Genomic DNA, 26,640 nt, shown 5'->3' with positions numbered 1-26,640 from the left:
CTGCCAAGTCTGATTTCCCAGCATTTGATTTTACAGAAGGGTTACAAAGGTAAGGAAAGGGTTAACTGGACTGTCAAATATTACAAGGGGAAAAAGTCACCGACAACTCTCTCTGACAGAAGAATGGTTATCTAGCAATTCAATGTGACTTTTAATCATACTGCCAGGGATGGAACTCTCCCAAGAGATAGTACTTTACAATGTGATTGAAATAGAGAACTGGAAGCCATGGAAATCAGTTTAACACAGACCTTGGCCGTCATTCGCATGCATTCCAGTGCAAAAGCTGACCACTATTCTTGATCTAAGCTCAGCAGTAAAGAGTGAGTGCCTGGGTGAGTTACAGAAGGGAAGTAGTATTAGACCTGTGCTGCTGCAACATCACAAGCAAAGTAAACAATTAAGATCGGGCTGTTCAGCTCATTCCACTAATCCACACAATGATAGTTTCAGAAGTTTGGATCGACTTTACTGACATAATCGGGGAGAATTTCAACCCGAACGCTGAACCAATGGCCAATGGTACTGTGAGGTTTTAGCTCTCTCAGAGTTGCAGCAGCTGCCTTCAACAGATCTTCCAAGGTTGGCCAAATTACATATGCAAAGTAAGCGCTCATGCTGTACTGGGCCTGCCGCCAGGAGCTTGTCGAGGGAGCAGTCGGACTTCCCATGAAGCAGCAGCACTTACAAGGTTGCAGCTACCATGAAAGGAGAAGGCAGTATTTGTGAACATAAATCAGAAACCTGCTAAGGAATCGTGTTCAAATAATAAGGCAGAAGTACAAAGAGTACTGCTGTTCGATAAAACAGCTTTTAAAATTTATTCCTGGGATTATGGGCCTCTCTGACAAGGTTATTTGCCCATCCCTAATTGCCTTGAGCAGATGGTGATGAGCTGCCTTCTTGAACTGCTGCAACATAGGCACACCCACAATGCCCATAGGGAGGGAGTTCCAGCATTTTGATCCGGTGACTGTGATCAATGATATAGTTTCAAGTCAGGATGGCGTGTTGAAGCGGAACTTGTAAACGTTGGTTCTTTCAAACTGCCACTTTTATTCAGGAAGATGGGCTCTTTCCACATAGCAGGCCACAGGTAGTTATGCGAGGGTAGGAGAAAAGTTACCTGTAGTTGCAAGACCCAAGTTAATTTGAACAGGCCACGACTATTTACAGGCAACAAAACCATAGGCGAAGTGAGGAAGAGTAAAGCTTCAAAAAAACAGATGCCACCAGTCCTGATCTATTTTTCTAACCACTCCCAGACTCTTAATCAGTATCACCCAGGCATGTCTTGCAGCACGACTTGACAATATAACCTCTGTTTGAAGAGTCTTTCAGCTAGCATTCCTTTTCGGGTTCTACAGAAACCAGTCAGTTGCAGATTTCAATGTCACACAAGACACTGGGATTTCACAGCACTCGCTACCTTTCACAAGATGCAGATTGGATAACAATAATCTTTATTGTAGGCTTACAATCATAGAATTTACAGTGCAGAAGGAGGTCATTCAGCCCATCACGTCTACACCGGCCATTGGAAAGAGTACCCTACTTAAGCCCACACCTTCACCATATCCCTGCAACTCAGTAACCCCACCAAACCTTTTTGACACTGTGGGGTAATTTACCATGGCCAATCCACCTAACCTGCACATCATCTTTGGACTGTGGGAAGAAACCCACGCAGACACGGGGAGAATGTGCAGACTCCGCACAGACAGCGACCCAAGCTGGGAATCGAATCCGGGGGCCCGGGAGCCGCAACGCAACAGCACTGTGCCACTGTGCAGCCCCATCATTGGGCCCGGGGGGGGGGGGGGGGGGATTTAGCATGGCCAATCCTACACCTTTAGACTGTGGGAGGAAACCAGAGCACCCAGAGGAAATCGATGCAGACACTGGGAGAGTGCAAACTCCACACAGTCACCCAAGACCAGAATTGAACCCAAATCCCTGGCGCTGCGAGGCATGTGAAATCATGTCACTCTGTGGCGGGATTCGAACCCTGGGGCTATAGTTCACCAGTCCAGTGCCAATGCACAAGGCCACTGCCTCCTCATGTCACTACCAGATCTGATCGTGATATTACATTAACACTGCAAGTTACTGTGAAAAGCCCCTAGTCGCCACCTGTTCGGGTACACTGAGGGAGAATTCAGAATGTCCAATTCACCTAACAGCACGTCTTTCGGGTCTTGTGGGAGGAAACCGGAGCTCCCGGAGGAAACCCACGCAGACACTGGGAGTACGTGCAGACTCCGCACAGACAGTGACCCAAGCCGGGAATTGAACCTGGGACCCTGGCGCTGTGAAGCAACTGTGCTGACGACTGTGCTTCCGTGCCACCCCAGCCCAGGGCATTTAGTCATTTTGAATGGAGAGCATCAAGTGAACCACTGAGCAAATGGCATCAGAAACAAGTGGAGAATTGAAGTAAAGAGCAAGAACTGTGTGGATGACACAGCTCACACCTTACTTCCTCTGTCAAACCCAGAGACCAAAATTACATGACCTGCAGAGAAAAAGGATACTGTTATCGGAGCAAGATTTTACACATTAGAGAATGAGGGGGAAAGTCTGGCAGAAACGGTATACAGATACACGAGTGCCCTCATGGAATTGAAGCACAGCATTTGTGACAGAGGTCCCAAGATATGCCGGGTGAATGTGCACATCATTGCTTCAGAAACATGGGACTCCAAAGACACTGGGCGCGATTCTCCGCCCCCCAAGACGGGTCGGAGAATAGCGGGAGGGCCTTCCCGACATTTTTCCCGACCTCCCGCTATTCTCCCCCCCCCCCCACGGCTGCCCCACGACACGAATCGCTGCTCGCCGTTTTTTTACGGCGTGCAGCGATTCTCCCCTAGCCGATGGGCCGAGTTCCCAGGCCTTTACGGCCGTTTTCACAAACTCTAACACTCCTGCTCTCACCGTTCGTGAAAACGGCCGCAAAGTGCCATTCTGGAGAACCATGGCACCAATTGGCACGACCGCACCACGGCCGTGCCAAGGGTGGCATGGGCCCACGATCGGTGGACACCGATCGCGGGCAGCGGGTCCGAACCCCGCGCACTCTTTGTTCCTCCGCCGCCCCGCTGGATCAGTCCGCGGGGCGGCTGAGGGGCATGACGGCCCGCGCATGCCCGGGTTTCACGCATATGCGTGATGATGTCATCCACGCATGCGCGGGTTGGAGCCGTCCAATCCGCGCATGCGCGGCTGACGTCATCGTGCGCGTCAGCCGCCGTTACCCTTGGCGCGCTGGCTTAGCAAAGTTCGCTAAGCCTGTGATGCCGTGGTTCACGGGGCCCCGCTTCTAGCCCCGACCTGGGAGTAGAATCGGGTCCCGGGAGGGGGCGCGGAGGCTGCCGTGAAACACGGCCAGTTTCACGGCAGCCTTCACGACTCTCCCCATTTGCGGAGAATCGCGCCCACTTTCTTACCTGGTTTAACCCAAGAGGTAACACAGTGGTTAGTACTGCTGCCTCACAGCGCCAGGGACCCAGCTATGATTCTGATCTTGGATGCCTGTCTGTGTGAAGTTTGCATGTTCTCCCAGGGTCGGCGTGGGTTTCCTCCGGATACTCCAGCCCCTTCCCCCCCCCCGACCAAAGATGCGCAGTCTAGGTGGATCGGCCATGCTAAATTGCTCCATAGTGTCCAAAAGGTTAGGTGGAGTTACGGGGAAAGGCTAGGGGCCTAGGTGGGATACTCTTTTGGAGGGTTTTTGCAGACTTGATGGACCCAATGGCCTCCTTCTGCACTGTGCGGATTCTATGGATCAGAGATCCTGGAGGAAAAGCTTCAAATAATTGCTCTCAAGTCAGATTAGTACACAAACAAGTTCGCATGGGTGCTTGGCAGAGACAGCAATAATGTCACATTTGTCAAGGCCACACCACATCAAACCCATACTGCCCCCATCTCAACTGAATGTGCCAAAAAGTGAAGAGAACCAGTTACTAATTGTGTTCTAGTCATTGGGCACAAGCTCATTTGGACCATATCATGACTGAGCACAAAGAGGCACTGAGTTGGCTACATCCCAAGAGGACCTCATTCATAGCCAACAGCCAGTTCAGGCTGCACATAGATTTCAGCAACATTATTTTAGTGCCTTGTTCGCCATTAGCTGTGGTTGAATATCCTCACCTGCCTCCTCAATGGCAAGGCTTTTCTTTATTGACCCAGGTGTGCAACATGCAACAGCATACTTCAGCCCTGCCAGAACTGCACAGGTAAAACGGGTAATGCCCACCCCCATCAATCAAGTTATTTGTAAAACTGTTTCACAGACTCTTCATCAGGCTCTGATGCACCTGCTTCTCATTGTCATTGTGCTTTTTGTCCAAAACACCAAGCAAAGAATCTCCATGTTATAAACTTTGATGGCAAAAACCAAAAGGAAATCCGAAGACGAAAAGGCAAGGAAAACATACGTAAAAAAGCAAAAATGCACCAAAACTCCAGCAACATAAACCTTAACACATATCTAAGATTAAAAATGTGTTTCTTAAATACTAGCATGTTACTTCCTATCATCATCCATCATCCACAAGTTAGCAGAGTAGACAGAAAGCAAGAAAATCAATTAATCTTCCCATTTGTTAGCATTCATTTTCAGAATCTTAATGAAGCTCTCTCCTAATTCATGAGAACCCATTCTGGCACTCACCGACAGTCGCCATAGACAATCACATTCAGCAGTGCTCGCGTGAAAGGAGTTCCTGTCTAAATTCCCAACACACACACTCTCATGCTACACCAGCTGGACTCAGTGCATCAACTAGCGAAGGAACGAGTCCAATATGTCTACATTTTGCCAAAGTTCTGGTAATTATATTCATCACAAATGTAATTATTGTGCTTGTTGTTCAAGTCTGATTATAATTATTTAATTCAATTTTTTCTTTTCTCTTTCCCATTTTATGTTGCTTTTTCCACACATTTTACTTAGATGTATTGTCACGTGTACCAAGGTGCAGGGTAAAGTATTGTTGTGTACAGTCCAGACAGATCGTTCCATACATGAAAAACATGGGACAATGATAAATACACAATGCAAATACACAGACATAGGGTGAAGCATAAGGAGTGTAGTGCTACAACAGTAGAGAAGATGTGTGGAGAGATCAGTTCAGTCCATAATAGGGTCATTCAGGAGGCTGGTAACAGCGGGGAAGAAGTTGTTAGTGTGTGTTCTCAGACTTTTGTATCTTCTGCTGATAGAAGAGGTTGAAAGAGAGAATAACCTGGGCGGTAGAGGTAGAACATAGAACAGTACAGCACAGAACAGGCCCTTCGGCCCTCGATGTTGTGCCGAGCAATGATCACCCTACTCAAACCCATGTATCCACCCTATACCCGTAACCCAACAACTCCCCCCCCTTAACCTTACTATTAGGACACTACGGGCAATTTAGCATGGCCAATCCACCTAACCCGCACATCTTTGGACTGGTTATGGACTGGTCTTTGATTATGCTGCCTACTTTCCCAAGGCAGCGAGAGGTGTATGTCAATGGATGGAAGGCGGGTTCGCGTGATAGACAGGGCTGTGTTCACGACTCTTTTCTTACGGTCTTGGGCCAAGCAGTTGGCATACCAGACTGTGATGCAGCAGATAGGATGCTTTCTATGGTGCATCTGTAAAAATTGGTAAGAGCCAATGTAGACATGCCGAATTTCCTCCATCACCTGAGTTGACTTTTAAAAAAAAAGTATTTTAGGTTTTGTTTCAGCCTATCTTTTCTCTTACTCCTGTGTTTGCAACATATGCCACATGGATCAAAAAGGATAAACCGAAGCTGTAGTGTACCTAGCAGGAAACAACGGTACATTAACTGTGGCAACTGTGGTAGACACATTAAGGTTCAGCCAAAGGTCTGAAATTTGTTTCATTACTTACTTTGAAAGGAATAACTTTAAAAGTTAGGGAATCTTTAGGTGACTGTAAAAGGGGAAGAAACTGGCTGTCCGTCATTGAGAAGATCACCTTATTATTCAAATAAACTAAATGATAACGTTCTAAGAAATATTTACACAATTTCACCTTCACCTCTGCGGCTACACTGTTTCATGGATTTAAACAGGAATGGCCACACGATTAATGCCCCATTCTTCCATTACAAATTAACATCAGAGATTCAGCACAAACTCAAAAGGTAAATATTTAATAAAGTGACTACTGATGAACAACTATTTAATAGATTTTGTACTATCCAACCAAATCCGCTGGACTAATATAGCTAACAGAACTCTATTTTGTTTTATCGAATCACATTATCTAAAGGACATCCAGTAAGACCAGGAAACAAAAATCAGGTTTTAACAAGTAAATGCAAGAGTGCGGATTTCACTAAGCAAAAAGTCAGAACAAGTTTGTTCATAAAAACCCCTCAAGGAATTAGATGTTATAATTCCAAAAGAAACACTCCTAAGTGAGCACAACTCAACACATAAACCAAAACTCTTTGCAGCCAGTGAGTATTTTTCCAAGTGTAGATCATTGTGGCAATGTAGGAAACACAGCTGCCAATTTACGCAAATCAAGATCCCACAACAACAATGTGATAATAACCAGATCATCTGTTTTGTAATGTTGAGGGATTGGCCTCACGGTACTGGGGATAACGCCAATTCTCTTCTTCACAATAGTGCTGTGGGGTCTTTTACATCCATCCAAGCAGGCCAAGGTGGCATCAGTTTAACATCGCATCCAAAACACCATACCACCGACAGTGCAGCACTCCCTCGGCACTGGATTGAAGTGTCAGCCTGGACTTACATACTCGAGGCTGGAGCAGGACGTCAACTCAGAATTGAGAGATTAAGAGGGTGGTGGGCCACCAGCTGAGTGACAGCTGTCACATAGTAAATAACAAGGAGGCAAGTTCATTTCTACATTGGGCCACTATATTGATAATTACTTTATCATAGAACCAAACAGCACCATGGGAGTGCTACACTGTCAAAAGTGCTCCCTTTTGAATCGGGCATTAAAACCATAGCCTTTATCTACCCACTCAAAGCGATGTCATGAAACCATGGCACTATTTGAAGAGTAGGTGATTTCCCCAAAGTCCTAGCCATCCACTCTCCCTCAACTAACACAGATTAAGTAGTCATTTATAGCATTAACTGCTTGTGGAAACCTATTGTGCACAAAGTGTCTCCTATATCTGATTACATTACACTGTAAAAGGCTCTTTTACAATACAAGTTCTTTATTTTTACATTAATGGTGCTTCTCTAAATTCAGATTAAGCTAAATTTGAGTTGATGAAATAACTGAAATTAAACCGGGGCGGGGGGGGGGGGGGGGGGGGGGGGGGGGAGAGAAAATGCCTCAAACCAGAAAATGTACCTGTTCATTCATACAGGATTTTAAAAATTAAATCATGATGTCGGTGGTGCTGACAAGGCCGGATATTGTCAATCACTAATTCTGCCAGGAAATTAGTCACTTTCTTCAATGTTTGCAGCCAGTGGGCTGAAGGTACCACCACTGTACAACAACACCGTTACTGTATACAGTATTCCCATTAAGGCTGCAGATCACAGCAAGAGGCACCATGTATCAGGCATCCTCTGCCTCAGGAAAATAGCTATGGCTCCTCAATGTAAAGACAGCTTTCGAGGTGACCAATGCGAATGAAATCTGAACGAGACCTTCTCGAAGCATCGCCCAATGCTTAAAATTTTTCCTTTTCGCTCCATCTTATTCCATCAAATCCTTTTGAGAGCAATTAACGGTTAAATTATAACTTAGTAACAAATCCTTAGTGTTGGGCTCTCAAAGTAAAAGGACTGTAGCTACATCTTTCTTCATATCTGCAGCACATCAATTAGAGTGAGTCCCATACATGGAAGTAGTACAATACATTGCACAGGCTGTTTTAAGTAATAAGATAGAGCCTTTGAGTGACTTGGTAGAAACATCAAATGATTATCTAAAGGTGAATGAAGGATTTACATTGCCATTTTTCAGAATCAGAATTCCAATTTCCTAGTACAGCTTAAAAGGCGTAATTGGCTTTTAGTGAACACATTCTCCAATACGAAGGTCTTGCCCATGAAGTATGATTGATTAAAAAACTTTGGAAGGCTCAGTTTATATGAAAGCATTCCTTTCCTGCTTTTTGCCATTTCTGAATTAATGCAGCGAAGCCTAAAGATCCTTGGGCTGGAATGTTACCAGAAGTAAACAGAACAGTCTCTGCCTTTCTGTGCATCATCAGACAGGAGCTGACAGCAGAAATATTTCCAAATATTGTTACTTGAAAGCTGTTGATTGTCATTTGAAATTCATACGAAGCTCGCTGGCCAGGAACCACAAAGGAAGGAGACTTAATGAGAAAAGGCATAAGCTAAGCTACTTAGAATCGTGATGAGAATTATAGTTCTCCATAGTTCAAGAACACACAATCATTCACAGTATGCAAGACTTGTAACAAGTGTACTCCAACTAGCAAATGCTCTGCTTTGAAAAAGATCGCAGTTGAAAAAAAATGATGCTTATGATATTGCCGACATTAACATTCTTTTTCCAAGTTTCTGTTAGTTTGCAAAATTAGGCGGATGTGAATTCTCCATTCTTCACCTGTCCTTCAGTGTGGAACAATTACCTGATGTCGCTTGATAACTTGTGCATGTCTCATGTCCAATAGTCAATAAAAATAACTCCGATATATGCTCATTGTATTCCTGCTCATTATATAAATGATGCAATGGGATTTGCTGCAATACAACACGTGAGTACACTGAATGAAGCACAGTACAGTGCACACACCATGTAGATCAGAATGCCCTGTTTCTCTTTGTGCTAATGCAGCATCCTTCCTCACGATATTTCCAAATACTACCTAAACAACAAAAACAACTTGCACTTGTACAGTGCCTCTTATGTTACAAGACATTCCGAGGCATTCACAGGAATGTGCAAAATATTGTACAAAATGTACAAGTCAAGGGTCTGTGCTAACAATATGCAAATTCACATCTGATGAGCCTTGCAAATTGGGGGAGGGGAAGGACAACCGCATTGTTAAACCTACAAAGAAGTGTGCAGTAAGCAATGGAAACAGAATATCATTGGCAGGTATTTGATATACATTTCCAACCTTTCTGCAGGATAACACAATTCTTTAAAGGCTTGCATCTATAAAAAGCCTCATCATGCCTCTCAGCAAAGTACATTTGATTACATTTTTGGCGTTCACTAACTGCTGTCAGTTTAGTAAGAAGTCTGACAACACCAACTGCACATCATTGCTGTCAGTTTGCAGAGGATTTTGAGTTAGAGTTGAAGATTGACACGCTGCAAGGAGCAGGGTTATGCGCTGAGGGATGCACTAAAACACGGGCAGCCAGCAGAAAAGCTCAATGGGGAAAGGCCGGTGTCTAAAGCCTCTGCCAGAGGAGCTGCAACTCATGTAAAACCCCTCAGACCTCATGTCTAACATGCATATTTAATATAATCTGTAAGCGAAGTGCCTCACTACACTCGAGTGCCACATGCTGTAATGAAAGAAATTGGACTGTATTGCTCTTAATATCCAATTTGAACTGTCACGTAATGGACTTTTACAAATTTTATGAATAAAGTGGATTTTTGAAAAATAAATTGAGGACACACGATATCCCAGAAGGAGGAGGAAATAAATTAATTTTATTTAATGTTGCTGGCTTGGAGGAATACTGAGCCCCTGTTCAAATGGCGACAGGATTATAAACACTGGACCACTGTAATAAGCAGGCCTTCTTCTGAAATGTCATTCAAAAGAAGATACAACAGAGCACTCAATCAGTACTGCAACAGAGCGTCAGCCTAGATTATGTAGCAGTTTAAATATCATCATTGATACTTCCCTCCAAATTGGTCTTTTTAAAGACATCAAAAAAAGTATTTTTTTTTTAAAACGTCATTTTTCTCCTTTTCTTTCAGGCAATATGTTGAGACTTTTCTTCATGTTAACTTCAAAAACATAACGACTGAGGCAAACGGACAGCCACATATATAACATCTTTAAAAAAACTGAACAATGACATAATAGAACCATAGAATTCCTGCAGTGCAGAAGGAGGCCATTGGGCCCATCGAGTTTGCAACCCCCTCCCCATCCCTGTCACCACACCTAACCTGTGGATTTTTGGACTGTGGGAAGAAACCGGAGCACCCGGAGGAAACCCACACAGACATGGGGAGAAAATGCAAACTCCACACATGCAGTCACCCAAGGCCAGAATTGAACCTGGAAGTCAGTTAACTCAATTGGCTGGTTCGTGATGCAGAGTGATGCCAACAACACGTGTTCGATTCCTGTGCCAGCTCAGGTCACCATAAGGCAACTTATTGCATAAATTAACTAAATGCATTTTGGCATGTGGGGAGGGGACTAGTTGGCATTTAACACGGTGGGCTAAATTGCCAGCTTGTAATGCAGAACGCAGCCAGCAGCATGGGTTCAAGTCCCCTACCAGCCTCCCCGAACAGGCGCCGGAATGTGGCGACTAAGGGCTTTTCACAGTGACTTTATTGAAGCCTACTTGTGTGACAGTAAGCAATTATTATTATTATAGATGGTTTCATTTTTTCTTTCACCTCTGGGACCTGGGTTCAAATCGCATCAACACTTGTGGAATTAAAGTCTCTTATTATCTGTGTAAATCTTTTAGAAAATTAATTTGGGCAGTTCCCATGGGTCTGAGCTCATTGCATCACAATATTCATAATTGTGCCCATATTGGCATTCTTATTCAGAGTCCATAAAGAGGGATAGAAATGGGAACTGTTGTCATTGCTCTCCCTAAATACACAGCCTTACATGCTGGTTGCTCCTTTTGTCCGAATCTACTGCATTGTCTCCCCTTCTAACTCACTCTTGCACCAATCTCCTTCCACCCTTAGTCTTCATATCATAAACCTATTAAAACCTCCGAATGCACCATCACCTAACTTCGGGATGTCATTAATGTTGGTCATAAAAAGTGACTTCGTACAGACTGCTCCTTGTCACAAGAGATTGAAACAGTATTTTGAAACACAGGAGGCGTTATTCAACATTGTAAGTCACTAACCTCCTGCGCAAATCATTTTTAAAAATAAATTTGTCTCAGTCTCTCACTCGCATTTCCAAGTCACCGGATTTCTTTGGTTATCATGAGAGAAACCCACTGATGTGTTTAGGAAGAAAAGCTTTAAACCAATCAGACCTTACCTGCCAACTAACACGGAGGAAGCCAGTAATGGCGTAGTTACTGCAGAGTCTGCCACAAGGGGTAAACTTTAAAACTTAAAACAATCCCTAGTAACCATTCAAGTAATCAAAATTAACTAGCCATGTTCTCAGCTATCTTCGATCAATACAACATTGTGTGGGTGGGAAGGCAGTGCAGTGTTCAGTGTGTCAATGTAGAGAACTATCTTTCCAAACTTCAAGTTACTCACTCAGTTAGAAGACTGTCCCTTCCTCACTGTATATTCTTATAGACATTGCGTGAAATTCTCTGTTTGGGAGACAATTGGTAGGATTTACCGGCTGTTCTCGCCGGTGGGATATTCCGGTCCCACACCGGACGAACGGTTTCCCGGCAACGAGGGGTGCAGTCAACGGGAAATCCCATTGACAATGGCAGGAGCATAGATCCCATAAGTGGGCCGGCTCAACTGCTGAAAAACACACGGCCACGTGTTGCCGCTGGGACTGAGGAGGCGCTGGGAGGTTTATATTCCCACTGGGGCAATATTTCTGGAGTAATTCATGGCATACTATAGATCCACCACTCTACTGGTGCGAATCCCAAGCAATTCCCAGCCCGCCGGGTGTTCTAACCGCTGGGGCGGGGGTTAGTGCCAAAGAGCCTGGCAGCTGGAGCTGTTTTTAAGCGCTCCACTTACCGCACACTCACTGCAGCCACCAAGATGGTTCAGAGAAGACCTGCCCCTGAGGTTGGGAGTTTGAGGTGGACCCACAGCTTCATTCCAGTGAGAAGCGGAGGCACACCCTCTTCCCCAGTGTGTCCTCCTGAACACTGTCTTGGAGGTGGTGGCAGAGGCAGTCAGCGCTGCCAGCCTCACCAGGAGGAGACAGCTGGTGATCCAGAGTGGTGGGGGTCACTGGTGAAGCCTCTGCCCTGAGAGGGGGAGAGAACCAGGGAGGGTTCCGAAGGCCACAGTGCAGGTGTGTCTGGTTGAGGTGAGCTCTGCTGATCCCCTGCTTCCTCTGCAATGGGGCAGAGTTTTGAGGAGCACCAACACCTGATAGGCCACTGATTGAGCTTGGCCCTTGATGATACAGTTGGGGAATAAGGATAACCAGAGGGGCAGCCTGGGTGGGCTCCCAGATGACCAGAGGCCATCTGAGCATTTAAAGGACACAGGCAGCACTCAGTAGTGTGAGCAGACAGGAGCCTGTCAGTAGCAGCAAAGGAGTGTGTTTAATAGACAGACGGCAGCAATGGGGGGGGTCTGAGCCAGACCACCCCGATCTGAGGGGGACACCCCAAGTCTACGGACATGACACCAAGTCACTACCTGCTGCTGCCCCCAGCCCGGGCAGCTGTCACCAGCAAGTCTGACAGTTTTCAAAGGTTTTGCAGTGTTCTGTTAGCCTCCCACTCCCCCTCCTCAGCCATGGCGCCCAGTCCACGTTTGTAAGTATATGTAGTAATTCACACCCGCAGGACCTCTGGGAGCATCGTGGAAGGGCAGAGCATTCTGTGTCCAACCCACTAATCACATTTAAATGTATACAAATGCCGGTTTTGCAGGTCGCTGCCAGTGTTGGGTGCAAATCTCTATCGCCAGAAGTCAGGGACTGAAGCATGGCGCCTGAATTGACACAGGTGCGAACCTCAATTTTGGGCGGACGCCTAGTTCTCCACCCGGTCAGGGTTTGCGTTTGTAGCATTGTAAGGTGGAAAATTTCACCCGTTGTCTCATTTTCCGTCTTGTATTCTTATTTTGACTTCTCTCTTCCTGTTTCTCCTTTCTGTTTCTATTAGCTCTACTGCTGCAGCTTTTGGTTTGATCTCTTTTCTCCCTGGTCTTTTTCTCTCTTTTGTTTCCTATCTTTTTTCATTCTTATTTCAAGATGTGCAGCCCAGGTGTAGGGCATGCGAGTTAAACTTTCAGGATTTTCTTTCAGTATACACTCATAGTTGAATGCTAGTTGAAGCTCCCCACAAACCCTGGAGGTTTGATATCACATATTCATTGACACTATTGTGTAGTCATTATTGGGGCAGGAACACAAGCGAGGGATTGGGGGCCGGGGGCTATACAATTACAAACGGGAAACCTAGATGAGTCTGTGTTTTTCTGCATGCGTGTGGCTTTTGTCCTTTTAGAGATTGCCCAACCAACATCAATCTGATGGATGGGCGTGGTTTCAGTCAGGCAGGGAGCACTCTGGCATAGGCAGGTGCACACACACCCACCCAGAGACAGACACGCACACACCCACCCAGATACAGACAAGTACACACACACACCCAAACACAGACACGCACACACACCCACCCAAACACAGACACGCACACACACCCACCCAGATACAGACAAGCACACACACCCACTCAGATACAGACACGCACACACCCACCCAGATACAGACAAGCACACACACCCACCCAGAGACAGACAAGCGCACACACCCACCCAGATACAGACAAGCACACACACCCACCCAGATACAGACAAGCACACACACCCACCCAGAGTCAGACACGCACACACACCCACCCAGAGTCAGACACACGCACACACACCCACCCAGAGACAGACACACGCACACACACCCACCCAGAGACAGACACGCACACACACACCTAGACAGACACGCACACACACCCACCCAGATACAGACACGCTCACACACCCACCCAGATACAGACACGCACACATACACACCCAGAGACAGACACGCACACACACCCACCCAGAGACAGACACGCACACACACACACCAACCCAGAGTCAGACACGCGCACACACACACCCATCCAGAGACAGACACGCACACACCCAGAGAGACTGGCGCGCACACACACCCCACACACACCCACCCAGAGATGCACACGCACACACCCCGAGACAGACACGCGGACACACCCATCGAGACAGACACGTACACACACACACACACACACACGAGACAGACACGCACGCACACACACACCGAGACAGACACACACACATACCCAGATACAGAAACCCACACACACCCACCCAGATATAGACACGCGCACACACCCAGATGCATGCACACACACACCCAGATTCAGACATGCACACTCACACCCATAGACAGACAAGCGAAGACCCACCCCACACACCCAGAGACGCACCCACAGACACCCACCCACCCAGAGATGCACAAGCGCACACACCCATCCAGAGACGCACACGCGCACACACCCACCCACCCAGAGACGCACACATGCACACCCACCCAGAGACACACACACCCACCCACCCGGAAACACACATGCGCACACACCCACCCACCCAGAGACACACACGCACGCACACACACCCACCCAGAGACCGACACGTACACGCACCCACCCGGTGACATACACGCACACGCACCCACCCAGAGACCGACACGCACCCACCGGTGACAGACACGCACATGCACCCATCCGGTGACCGACACGCACCCACCCAGAGACAGACACACACCGACCCAGAGACAGACATGCACACGTACCCTCCCAGGCGTGCGCACGGCAGACATGCGCACACAAAACCAACCTCATTCTCGGGTGTGAAAATCCAGCCCTTTAATGCTGAAGAAGGTCCATTTTTATACAATTCGGTTTTCATTCTTTTGCTGTCTAGCCAAAGATAGCAGAAGAAAACTGTAACGGCAGAATTTACCAGCATGGTGCAGCGTCCAGCTCTGTACCTGAAGAATAGGCAATCACCATCGCTCATATGAGAGTTGGTCAACCAGACAGAAGCTTACAGAGTTTGTCGTTGTCCAGCAGTCCTTATTAAAGCACAAATTTATCTTGCCACAGACTCTTCCAGCCTTGGTGTTTGCCAACACTTTTGTCCTTTTTACATATTGCTTAGTGAGGAGCAGCATAAAGGGAGCCTCATTTCATTGTTAATGTGTCAGCAAGTGCATGCTTTGGCAATTACAACTACGCTAATTGCCTTATTAAAGGCAGGTAATGGTTATTGGCTCCACCTCCAAAAGAGTATAAATGGGCACAGCTTGTATAGTTGCGGAGGGGAAATTATATGGAATTTGTATCTCTGTTGAGTTGGATGCAGAATAAACTTGCTGAAGGTAAAAGGACATAAACTAACAGAAAATGTCAACATCTACATCATCTCGATTTCTGATAAAGCTGAGAGAGAGAGAGAACCAAATGAAAAGGATTTTAAGGATAAACACAAGAAAATATAAATATGTTAATTATCTTTAGCTCCTCTTTATTCACCAGGGCAAAGTGTATTTATCTTTTGAAAACTAGCACACAATCTGCAAGGCATGTGGAACAGATTATTTAGTGAAGTGTTAGAAACCACGATTACCTGATGAGATGCTAGAGTGCCTTTTCCTTTTTTAATCCAGAAACCCAATTAAATCTAATTTTAATAAAATGGTGGAATTATTTTGTACAGTGCTTACTGCAGTCGAATAATCCACACTAGACATTTCCCAGGCAGGTTCCTACAGTAATACAAACCTTCTCTTCAAGCCAGCTGCACCTACCATCATACAGTTTCCGGAATACTGAAAAAGCTGATTTGCTCTGTTCATAAGCACCAGGAAGCTGTTCTGTCTTGGGCGAGCACACACAGACACGCACACGCGCGCACACACACACACACACACACACACACACACACAGTTTAAAACATAAGTAAGTTGTTGTATTTTTTTGTATTTGACCTTTCATGAGCTATATTTACTAAACACCCCAGAAATTTAAAATAAAACTGTTTATAAAAACACAGGCAGAATTGGCACTAATGTAAGCCTGAAGAAAAAGAACTGTGACAGTGATCGTTATGTAATCTAACAAGAGCGTTAATTTTGGCAACAGAGAAATTTAATATAGAATGATGAGTTATTTTAATTTCCACCAGCTGCAGATGCATACGGGCTAATGCTAGTGTGCAGCATGCAGTCAAAAGCAGAACCTTTATTTTGTAAGCAGGGTTTGGTTTAGTTAAAAACAATGAAGCAGTGTACTAGCGCTGTCATGTTTTCCATTGATGCTGCTTTTTCATGTGCTCACTCTAACCTGGTAAAAAAGTTAGCCTTGTACCATATAAAGCAATGGTACTTAGTCATTTCAAACACCAGCGGAATCAAAGACACCCAGTGCTTACATTTTGTAACAGTACATATCAAAACTTAACTACGTACATATAAAATGCTGCAGAATTATTCACCTTTTACCAGATAAAAACCAGAATAGCTGTCTGTAAACCATTATTACAAAATACTGCAGAAATGTACAACTTCACAGGGATAAACGGTCACTAGATCAACATGACCAATTTAATTTTAACAACACACAATACAACATTAAGCACAAACTAAAACCCAGCAGATCATGTTCCATTACCTCTGGTAAGGATCCTGGCCAAGTTGAAAAGAAATATACCAAACCATAAACAGCCATAATTCCAAGGAGATAAATCCTCTCAGCTAGTAAATCCAAACATTGCTTTCAATGTATTCCACACAGCAAGGAGGTAAACCGTACAGTGTAGGGTCTAAAGAGCAAAGAGAGAAATTTCAACCCCCGTATGCCATGTCAGGGAGCTGCACAATACATTTCTCAAAGTGACAGTTCAGTCTGAGTTCAGAGGAAATAACCGAAGGTAATCTGTTCAATAAAACCAGGCAGAAGGTGCACTGCTGATCCAATTACTTAATCGGCAGTTCACGAACGATGCACAAAGGGCCATTCTGGTCTCAGCTTCCAAATGCAATCGGTAAAAGCTCAAACGGAGAGGTGAAGAGGTAGACAACGCGCCACATGTTGCAGTAATGCACGAGCTCTCTCATTCTCAAACCCTGGAGACTTGGAAATAAAGCAGACTGCCTCCCCCTGCTGTGCAGGGCATCAGGACAAGCCTAACAAATGTAAATCAAGCACGTCAAGTGAGAGAGACGTGCACAGAGTACCACACAGAAGCCTAATCTGGACTATTTCATGCATCAAACCAAGGCTCAAAAAATTAAAGGGCATTGCATGAAAAAAAACTGTATTTTAACATTCCAAAACAGAGCAGTTTTTATTCAAGTCTGAAGCTGATAAAGCACAAGCTGCATGGTGGTTAGCACTGCTGCCTCACGGCACCGAGGACCCGGATTCGATCCCGGCCCCGGGTCCCTGTCCATGTGGAGTTTCCCCATTTTCCCCATGGGGTTGGTTTAGCACAGGGCTAAATCGCTGGCTTTGAAAGCAGACCAAGGCAGGCCAGCAGCACGGTTCAATTCCCGTACCAGCCTCCCCGAACAGGCACCGGAATGTGGCGACTAGGGGCTTTTCACAGTAACTTCATTTGAAGCCTACTTGTGACAATAAGCGATTTTCATTTCATGACTGAGTCAGTCTCACCACCACAACAACAAAAAAGATGTGCAGGGTAGGCGGATTGGCTAAATTGCCCCTTAATTGGAAAAAAATAATTGTAAACTCTAAATTTAAAAAAAAGAAAAAAGCTGATAAAACCACCAGATTGGCTTGGCTGAGGAAAGCCTCTTGGTCTACACAAGCTCTGTCTTCTTGACTCGCCTTCCTCCTCCTGCAGCATAAACATGCAGGCAGGACATTGGTCTAACATTTCCTCTGAAGGATGGCGTTTCTGACAGTTCAGCATTCAGTCTAAATTCGGAGGTCAAAAGCTGGCGTGCAGCTCAAACCCAGAGCTTTCTGACCCTGGGCTGTGAGCTGAACTGAGTGAGCCAAGCTGACTCTTAATTTAGATGCAGAACTTAATTTACTTTTACTTACAATGTTCCAGACACCACCATCACCATCCTCGAGCATGTCCTTGTCCCACAGACCCACTAGCAGTGGAGCGCAGTGGTCTACAGCTGGGAGGGAGTTGCCGAGGGAGTCTGCAACATTGATTCTGGGCCCAATGAAGTCTCATGGCATCATATCGAACATGGGCAAGGAAACCTCTTGATTATCACCCACTTATCCAGCAGTAACCACCTACAGCTTCTCTCCCAGCCACTCTCACTCCCCAGCCCCCCCCCCCCCCCCCCCGCTACCTGCCCTCAGCTGATGAATCAATAATCCTCCATGTTGAATACCACTGGAAAATGTACTGAGGGTGGCAAGGCTGACCTCATCTAAAAAAAGACATTGCTGTTAGGCTGGGTCTGCAGCAGGTAGTGAGGGAAAATCCTACTTTACCTCCTCCTCACCAACCTAGCTGTCACAGATGCATCTGTCCATGAAAGTATTGGTAGGAGTCACCACCGCAAAGTCCTTATGGAGACAAAGTCCCACTTTCCCATCGAGGGCACTTTCCATCGTGTTGAATGGCACCACGGGGAGGGTAAACAGCCAGTGGTCTTGGCACACATTGGTACAAACGACAAAAAAAAAGATGAGGGCCTTAAAGCAGAATATAGAGAGTTAGGAAGTAAGTTGAAAAGTAAGACCTCAATGCTAGTGAACCATGGATTACTACAAGTGCCAGTCAGAGTAGAAATAGCAGGATGTATCAGATGATGCATGGCTGAAGAGATGGTGTGAGGAGGGAGGGTGTCAGATTCCTGGGACATTGGGACTGGAGCAGTACAAACTGGACGGGTTACACCTGGCCAGGACCGGGACTGGTGTCATAGGGGAAGTATTTGCTAGAGTGGTTGAGGAGGGTTTAAAATAAAATGGCAGAGGGCTGGAAATCTATGCAAGAAGTCAAAGGCAGGGAAAACAATGACAAGAACAAAGAAAGAAAGGAGAATTTAAAAAGTGACAGGCAGAGAAATCAAGGGCCAGAATTAAACAGGGCCAGTGATAAATAGCAGGAACAGGACAGGGAATGTGAAAAGATGAAAGATGAAAATCGCTTATTGTCACAAGTAGACTTCAAATGAAGTTACTGTGAAAAGCCCCTAGTCGCCACATTCCGGCACCTGTTCAGGGAGGCTGGTACGGGAATTGAACCGTGCTACTGGCCTGTCTTGGTCTGCTTTAAAGGTCAGCTTTTTAGCCCTGTGAACACACCCAGGTTTTTAGAACCCTATAAAATTCAGACATTTTAAATTTAGATTTGTCCCGTGCACATGCTAAGAATTCTGCAGCTAAAATTTACCTCCTCCCCAAAGCTTGTCCACCAGCTAGAAGGCACAGGCAGGAATGCGACGGAACAGTCTCCACCTGCCTGGATGAGTGCAACTCCAAATACTCAAGAAGCTCAACACCATCCAGGACAAAACAGTCCATCACCTTAAACATTTATTCCCTCCATGACGGAGGCACAGTAGCAGTAGTGTACACCATCTGGAAGCTGCACGGCAGCAACTCACCTATACCACATATATTGCAGCAGTTCAAGAAGGAGGCTCACTATCAATTTCTCAAGGTTAATTAGAGACGGGCACACTGCTGCTTCTCGGCGTCGAGGATCCGGGTTCGATCCTGGCCCTGGGTCACTGTCCGTGCGGAGTTTGCACGTTCCTCCCGTGTCTGCGTGGGTCTCACCCCCACAATCCAAAGATGTGAAAGGTAGGTGGATTAGCCACGCTAAATTGGGGGGAAAAAATTGGGTACTCTAAACTTACAAAAGAATGAGGGATGGGCAACAAACGCTGGCCTGGCCTGTGATTATTTGCGAACCATAAGAGATAACACCATCATATCTTTTTCAAAAATGAGTAAAGTTTGCAATAAAATAGTTAAAAAGTCAAGTTCTAATCATTTATTTCAGAGGGGGAAAGGAGGGGGCAAATAAACAAGAAAAACCATAATGTATGGTGCCCCATGATTCTAATTTAAAAATGGAACCTCTGTGCAGTTGTGTCTGTGGAGTAAATAAACATTAAATTTTAGATTATTCAAGGAGTCTGCGTGGGTCTCACTCCCACAACCCAAAAGATGTGCAGGATAGGCGAATTGGCCATGCTAAATTGTCCCTTAATTGGAAAAAAAATTTGGATACTCTTAAATTTATTTTAAATATATATATTATTTAAGAGGACTATGTTATGTACATTCATACAAATATATCCAGACGGCCACATCACTCAGTACTGCACTACAATCAGTGTACCACAGCAAAAAGGTATCATTTCAGGGCACATGGTTTGATCTGACAAATACTTTTGATGACAGCTCCAGCATTTCTGTCTAAAATTGTGATTATTTCGAACTATATGAGATAACACCACAATAAAGCAACAGATACACAGGTGAGTACACTCGGTGTTCCTGACAGAATAGGAATCCGCAGGCAATATCAATGACTGCAACATAAACGTGCAAATTCAAAACTCAGGGTGCAAATTTGCAGGTCAAAAAGTTGCAAAATGTAATTTCCAGCAGATAAAAGTTGCTGCGGTTTGAAATGGGAATTCAGAAAGTAATTCAAATCCTAACAGGTAATTGGATTTCAGGCATCGCTAGAACCTCTGGCATTTCATGTTTACTGTTACTACAAGGATGTTGCCAACACTGGAAAATTTGACCCACAAGGAAGGACTGGGAATTCTGGGTTGCTTACCTTGGAACAGAGGAGGTTGATATTTAAACTATTAAGGGCGCCTATTTACCTTTGCAGTGGTGTCAAAAACCAGGGGACGCAGACTTAAAATTAATGGTTTAGGGGATTAGAGGGGGAGATGAGGAAATATTGTTTCACTTAGAGCAGGGGTGGGCAAACTTTTCCGTGCAAGGGCCACATTCAGAAATTCACAATTTTAATGGGCCGCATAGTATATTAAGTAAAATAATTACTTCACCCGGTTATGATTCTGGGCGCCTCATATAGAACATAGAACAGTACAGCACAGAACAGGCCCTTCGGCCCTCGACGTTGTGCCGAGCAATGATCACCCTACTCAAGTCAACGTATCCACCCTATACCAGTAAGTAACCCAACAGCCCTCCCCCCCCATTAACCTTAAAATAAATAATTAAAAATTTAAAAAAAAAATTAAAAAAAAAAATTTTTTTAATGACTTGGTGGGCCGCATAAAGACCTTTGGCACGCCGCATGCGGCCCGCGGGCCGTAGTTTGCCCACCCCTGACTTAGAGAATGGAAGGGACCTGGAATGCACTGCCCGAAAGAATGGTAGATGCAAAAACTCTCACCACATTTAAAAAGCACTTGGATTCTACTTAAGAGCCGTGACCTGCAGGACCTCAGAGGCTGGGTGGCACTTCAGCGAGCAGCACAGACAGGGTGGACCAAACCTCATAAATTATGATTTTATCTCTTAAATGAGGGCGGCACAGATCAGATAATCAAGTATTTGCACATTTTATGGTCAAATAGGCACCAAGAAAAAGACAAACAGTAGGTCATTACTCACGGAAACAAGCTCTAAATCTTGGTCTGCAGTCAACTGTGACAGTCTTGGGGAAAACTTCACAGCTCGTGTTAAACAGAACAATAAGCAGAGATGGCTCTTCTCCCAAGTGTGGATAAGCTAGTCCCAAAAGTCAGCAAACACTGCACCTTATATCGTTTATCACAGCATGCTGCATGGAACCAATTTTAATTTCCAGCCTTCTATTCATCCAATGCGAAGAAGTTTGTCATTCCCGGCCAGTTTCAGGAAAAATGCAAACCTTTTACCCATGGCTTTCTCTGATCCCACTAAAGCTTTCAGCTCAATGAATCAAACTTCCCTTTGGAAGGTGCTACAGCTATATTGATGTCCAGTTAAACTCAAAAACATCATCCATCTCCTATGTGACAATATGTAAATTGCTGCACTATGCAATGGCTCCAGCACAGACATCTTCCTTGTCACAACAGATGTCACTGCACCACAGTTATTCTCAATCTTTCTCACAGCAACACTATATAAACTACCAACAGTTCCCCCAGGTAACCTGCACATTGATGGGCTCTTTAATCTCGGCCAACACAACCATTTCTGTAACTGAACTACTACTTGGTAGTCCCTCGGAGTCGACAGACTACGACAGAACTACAATCTGCTGATGGCACACAAGTTAGTGCTCACACTGAAGAACGACAATAGATAGTTGACATATTCATTGAAACCTGAGAGAACGTGGGACTTGCCTTGAACGTCAGGAAGACCAAAATCTTCCTCCAACACGCCAAATGTGCTGGAAGCTATCTAGCCCAAAAAGCTACCATTGATGGAAGAGGCACACCACCCAAGACCAGCGTGCTAGCTCAGCCCATGGCAAATTATATACTCTAGTTTGAGAATGATATCAGCCCTGACACTAAGGTACATCAGGCAGTAGTTCTGCCAATGCAGTGTTGAAGTTTAGACAGGCGTCATGTCAATGCTCGAGAACAGCATAATCAACTCTGTCTTTGAAAGATCCTTTGAATCAAGTGGAAGGGCAAAAGGAACAGGTACACAGTTCCTCCACAACACAGACATGCCAAGTACAGAGACTATGACAATCACATTTCAGCAGAGGTGGACAGGATACATTGTTAGAATGCTCACTCAAGACTGTCCAAGGAGATGCTCTACTCGAAGCTGCATCAGCAAGCTCATTCACACAGTGCCAAAGGGAGCATTTCAAAGACAATCTCGAGGCCTGCATTAAGGTCTGCTCTAGTAACATCAACACGAGAGGCAGAAGCACAATAACAACCAAAATGGTGTTTCATCATCAGAAATGGTGTCAGGATCTTCCAATCAACAAAAACAGACACGGAGACAGAATGATGAGGGATATAGAAAGAGAGGGCAGCTGCTCAAGTCCACAAACTGCCAACATTTCTACCAACCGACAACCAATGTCCTCACTGTGGGAGAGCCTGTAATGCTCATTAGCCGCCTGCAAACCCTTCCCACCCAGCCATCTACAAGAAAAAATCATCCATGACATGAGAACAAGCAAGAGGGGGAGGGAGCAAAAGATAGGGAGAGATAAAGAGAGATACAGACAGACATGTCAGTCCTGACCCAACAGTTGTCTTACCTGTCCCAAAAAAAATTTCCAGTACAATATCTTGTTAGGATACTGAACGAGAAAGCCCAAAAAATTTGCATTTTATAAAACCGTGAGTAAAGATACTTCACCCCAGGAGTGATGGCTCTGACCAATAGGTAGCTTTTATGTTAAAACAAACTTTAATTTAAACTCAGAATTAGCCACACTAATATCAAAGAAATAGCTTTATAATTAACAGTTAAAGTTATTAAATAAATGGTAAGACTTTAACTTACACCATATACCTTCATTAGAAATATTCCAACTATTGCAAACCTATACAGTTCAAATGCCACTTATAAATAAAGTTAATAGAACAAGTTTACTTGCTGTCCTGTGTGTAGACCTTTTGGAAAGAAATCCTTTCAAGAGCAGATCCAGCACACTTCTGTCTTGTCAGACCCTTCTGTTCAACCTAACAGCATTGGGCAAAACTGCTAACTACAGACAGACCTGGCTCCTCCAATTAATTACATCACATGTATCACACTAAGATGACCCATGACCTGCTTAGCTTGGACTAAATACAATCCTTCAAATCATCTATACCTCGAGAACCATCCAAAATGTAAACACTGTTCTATTAGCCCTTTTCCTGTCACCAGGCGTGTGGTTGGAATGAATGATTATCTCACTCTTTTACAAGTCCTTAATTATGGCTTTAGCCAAGTTCTTTAATAATATTACTGCAACAACTTTATACCTTCATCCACATTTTTAAAAACATTACTGCAACAGATATGAAATAAGATATATCCAATTTCTTAATCATCTGCATAATTGGCAGGGACACAGACCAAACAGAAATTCATTGCAGGACCTATTATCTGGCAGATTTCCGATCTGGAACAGCGCATTGCCTGGTACTCATTACTAATTCGTCGCACAAGGAAAATCTTAATAATTCTCAAACGTAAATTAAAATAAATAATGGAGAAAGAGACAAAAGGAGAAATATTTTGGCAATACAAGAAGTGGCACAAAATACATATTTCACCCAAAAATACAACCATAACCAAAATCAGCAGACAAAGTAATCACATAATCAGATTAGTGTTATAGTGCTTAAGGCCATTTAGTCCATCATATCTGCATCAGCTCTCCAAAAATATATTATGACATAAGTGTATTCCTGCCTTTCCTCCATACCCTTGCACATGTCCTCTTCAATTCCTCAATTGAACATACATCCACCACATTTCCATTTTCATGATCCCCGTTGATGTTATAACTGGACAGGAAGATCCCAGAATGGAATCCTGGCTCAAAAGACTAATTAAAAAAAAAAAAAACATGGAGAATCACTAATCAGTGTTAAAAACACAATGCTCCTTAGTTTAACAATTACAAGAGGGTTTCAAAGATGAATATGGATTACAAAGTACATCTTGAGCTACAATGGTCTCTAACACAAAAGAGACCCTTTTAACCACACATGATGACTGTGGTCAAATACACACACACACTGTTCTGAACCCAAGTTAGTATTTGTGGATTTCTCCTCCTAATCCTCTCTCCCCCCACCCCGAGATGATCACACAGAGAGCTTCCAAACTCCACTTCCCAAAACACGCTTTAAAATCTTCTCTCAATACTGCTTTCCCTTCGCGGTTTGCATTCCAGAATCTAGACCAGGTTATCCAAATGACACTGTTAAACAAAGCTTCCGCTCACTTTTAACAGCAAGCCCAGTCCAGGATTTTACATTACCCCTTTAGGATTTATTTGTCTCGACTGCGGTGCAACCTACTCACAATTGCTTCAACTCTCGATTCCCAGACTGTATTAAAACAGCTTCAGACATTTGTTTTAGCTTTGAAGACTGCTGTCCACTTTGAATCTGGTTAATGCAATTGTCTCTTTAACGCAGCGCATTTTTAAAAATTTGGAGTACCCAATTATTTTTCTTCCAATTAAGGGGCAATTTAGCGTGGCCAATCCACCTAACCTGCACATCTTTGGGTTGTGGGAATGAAACCCATGCAGACACGGGGAGGATGTGCCCCACGCAGACAGTGACCTGGGGCAGGGATCGAACCCGGGTCCTCAATGCCATAGGCAGCAGTGCTAACCACTGTCCCACCTCGCCGCCCCAACTCATCACATTTGGTGTTCTCTTCCTTGACACTGCATTCCTACAGTGCAGAAGGAGGTCATTCAGCCCATTGAGTCTTCACCAACCCTCTGAAAACACCCCTCACCTAGGCCCACTTCCCCAGCCTATCCCCGTAACCGCACTTAAAATGTACATCTTTGGACACTAAGGGGCAATCTAGCATAGCCAATCCACTTAACCCACACAAATTTGTGGGAGGAAACTGAAGCACCCGGAGGAAACCCACGCAGACATGGGGAAAATGTGCAAACTTAAGACAGACAGTCAAGTGTGTGGCACTGTATCGAATGCCTTCTGAGAGTCCACGTATACCACATCAACAGGATTATTCTGTTACCACTTCAAAAACAAACTGGAGCAAGTTATTTTAAAAATAATGGGGATTAAAGTTTCTTTTCCACTGAAGATACGGACTTACTACCTTAAAGCACCAATATTCGCCAATATTCAGATGTCGACCTTGATAAAGAAGGACTGATCTATGAGCCTATATTCACAGCAGGGATTCTGCATGGGGCTCCAATACCGTGGCCCAGATTGTCTAAATCGCTGTCGTCATTGAACACCATTGGGAATACGGGATCACATATTCCTACCTAGGATGTAGATAAGCTATCAAACCATGGGAGGCATGAGCACCATGCCTGATCCTGTCTTCGCCTACCATAATGCACAAATGTTAGCAACCAGGAGCAGTTTCACTGTCCAGATTTTTGCCTCCTTGCCCAAGGGGAACAAAGGCTTTTTGTAGCAATCACTACCAGTCAACTCAGCAGTGGGACAGTCAAGTGCAATATTGCTGATCAAATTTAATTCAATTTAATCATGCTTAAAAAGAATGATTGGAGTCAGTAATCAATCCCTTGTCAAATATTGCTTTATAAAAATAAATATTTGCAAGTACAGAACTCTGGGCCCTCAAGTTAACTGTTTGCTTTTATTTATAGTTAATCAATTTTCCTCCTAATCTGTAACGCTACAATAGCTCTTTCACCGACACATTTTCATTTTGTTCCAGGTAAAACATTTTGTTCCCTTGCTATCACCTTATTTGCACAGTATATTAAAATAGAAAACAATTACGCCTCAAAGGCGATCTGACAACAACCAAGTGTGAAACATTATAACTTTACATAAAAAATGTTTTATAGAGTTAAATAGCATGTCACTGCGAACAGTAAACACAATGCTTCAGTTTACTGAAATTATGTGAATCTTAGATACAAATAGACCAAAAGTGTGTTGGTATGCTTAGAATAAAGTAATGAATGAATAATAAATGAATCATGTATTTAATTCATTCAGAAATAATTAGAATATTAAACAACATTTTTCACCAAAAGGATAAAGTCAAATATTCCCATCATTTCAC

At 44.4% G+C, this 26,640-nt stretch overlaps 1 protein-coding gene across 5 annotated transcripts in view; it reads right to left on the bottom strand.

Annotated features, from left to right (window-relative positions):
- Nucleotides 1-26,640, bottom strand: part of mib2 (MIB E3 ubiquitin protein ligase 2) — a 290,271-nt gene that overhangs the window by 188,345 nt on the left and 75,286 nt on the right. Inside the window, exon 1 of one of the 5 annotated variants that reach the window (XM_038773654.1) lies at nucleotides 16,600-17,136. The exons of 3 other annotated variants lie outside the window; for them this stretch is intronic. The gene's annotated coding sequence lies outside the window, so the exon portion shown is untranslated. Of the gene's footprint in view, nucleotides 1-14,764; nucleotides 14,861-16,599; nucleotides 17,137-26,640 lie in introns of those variants that run through there. One more of the 5 variants, XM_038773657.1, reaches the window with a different exon arrangement.

Source organism: Scyliorhinus canicula, chromosome 16 (assembly GCF_902713615.1).
Source record: "Scyliorhinus canicula chromosome 16, sScyCan1.1, whole genome shotgun sequence".
NCBI classification, from domain to species: Eukaryota; Metazoa; Chordata; class Chondrichthyes; order Carcharhiniformes; family Scyliorhinidae; genus Scyliorhinus; species Scyliorhinus canicula.
The sequence above is the reverse complement of the archived record's forward strand: the minus strand, read 5'-3'. Positions and strand labels throughout refer to the sequence as shown.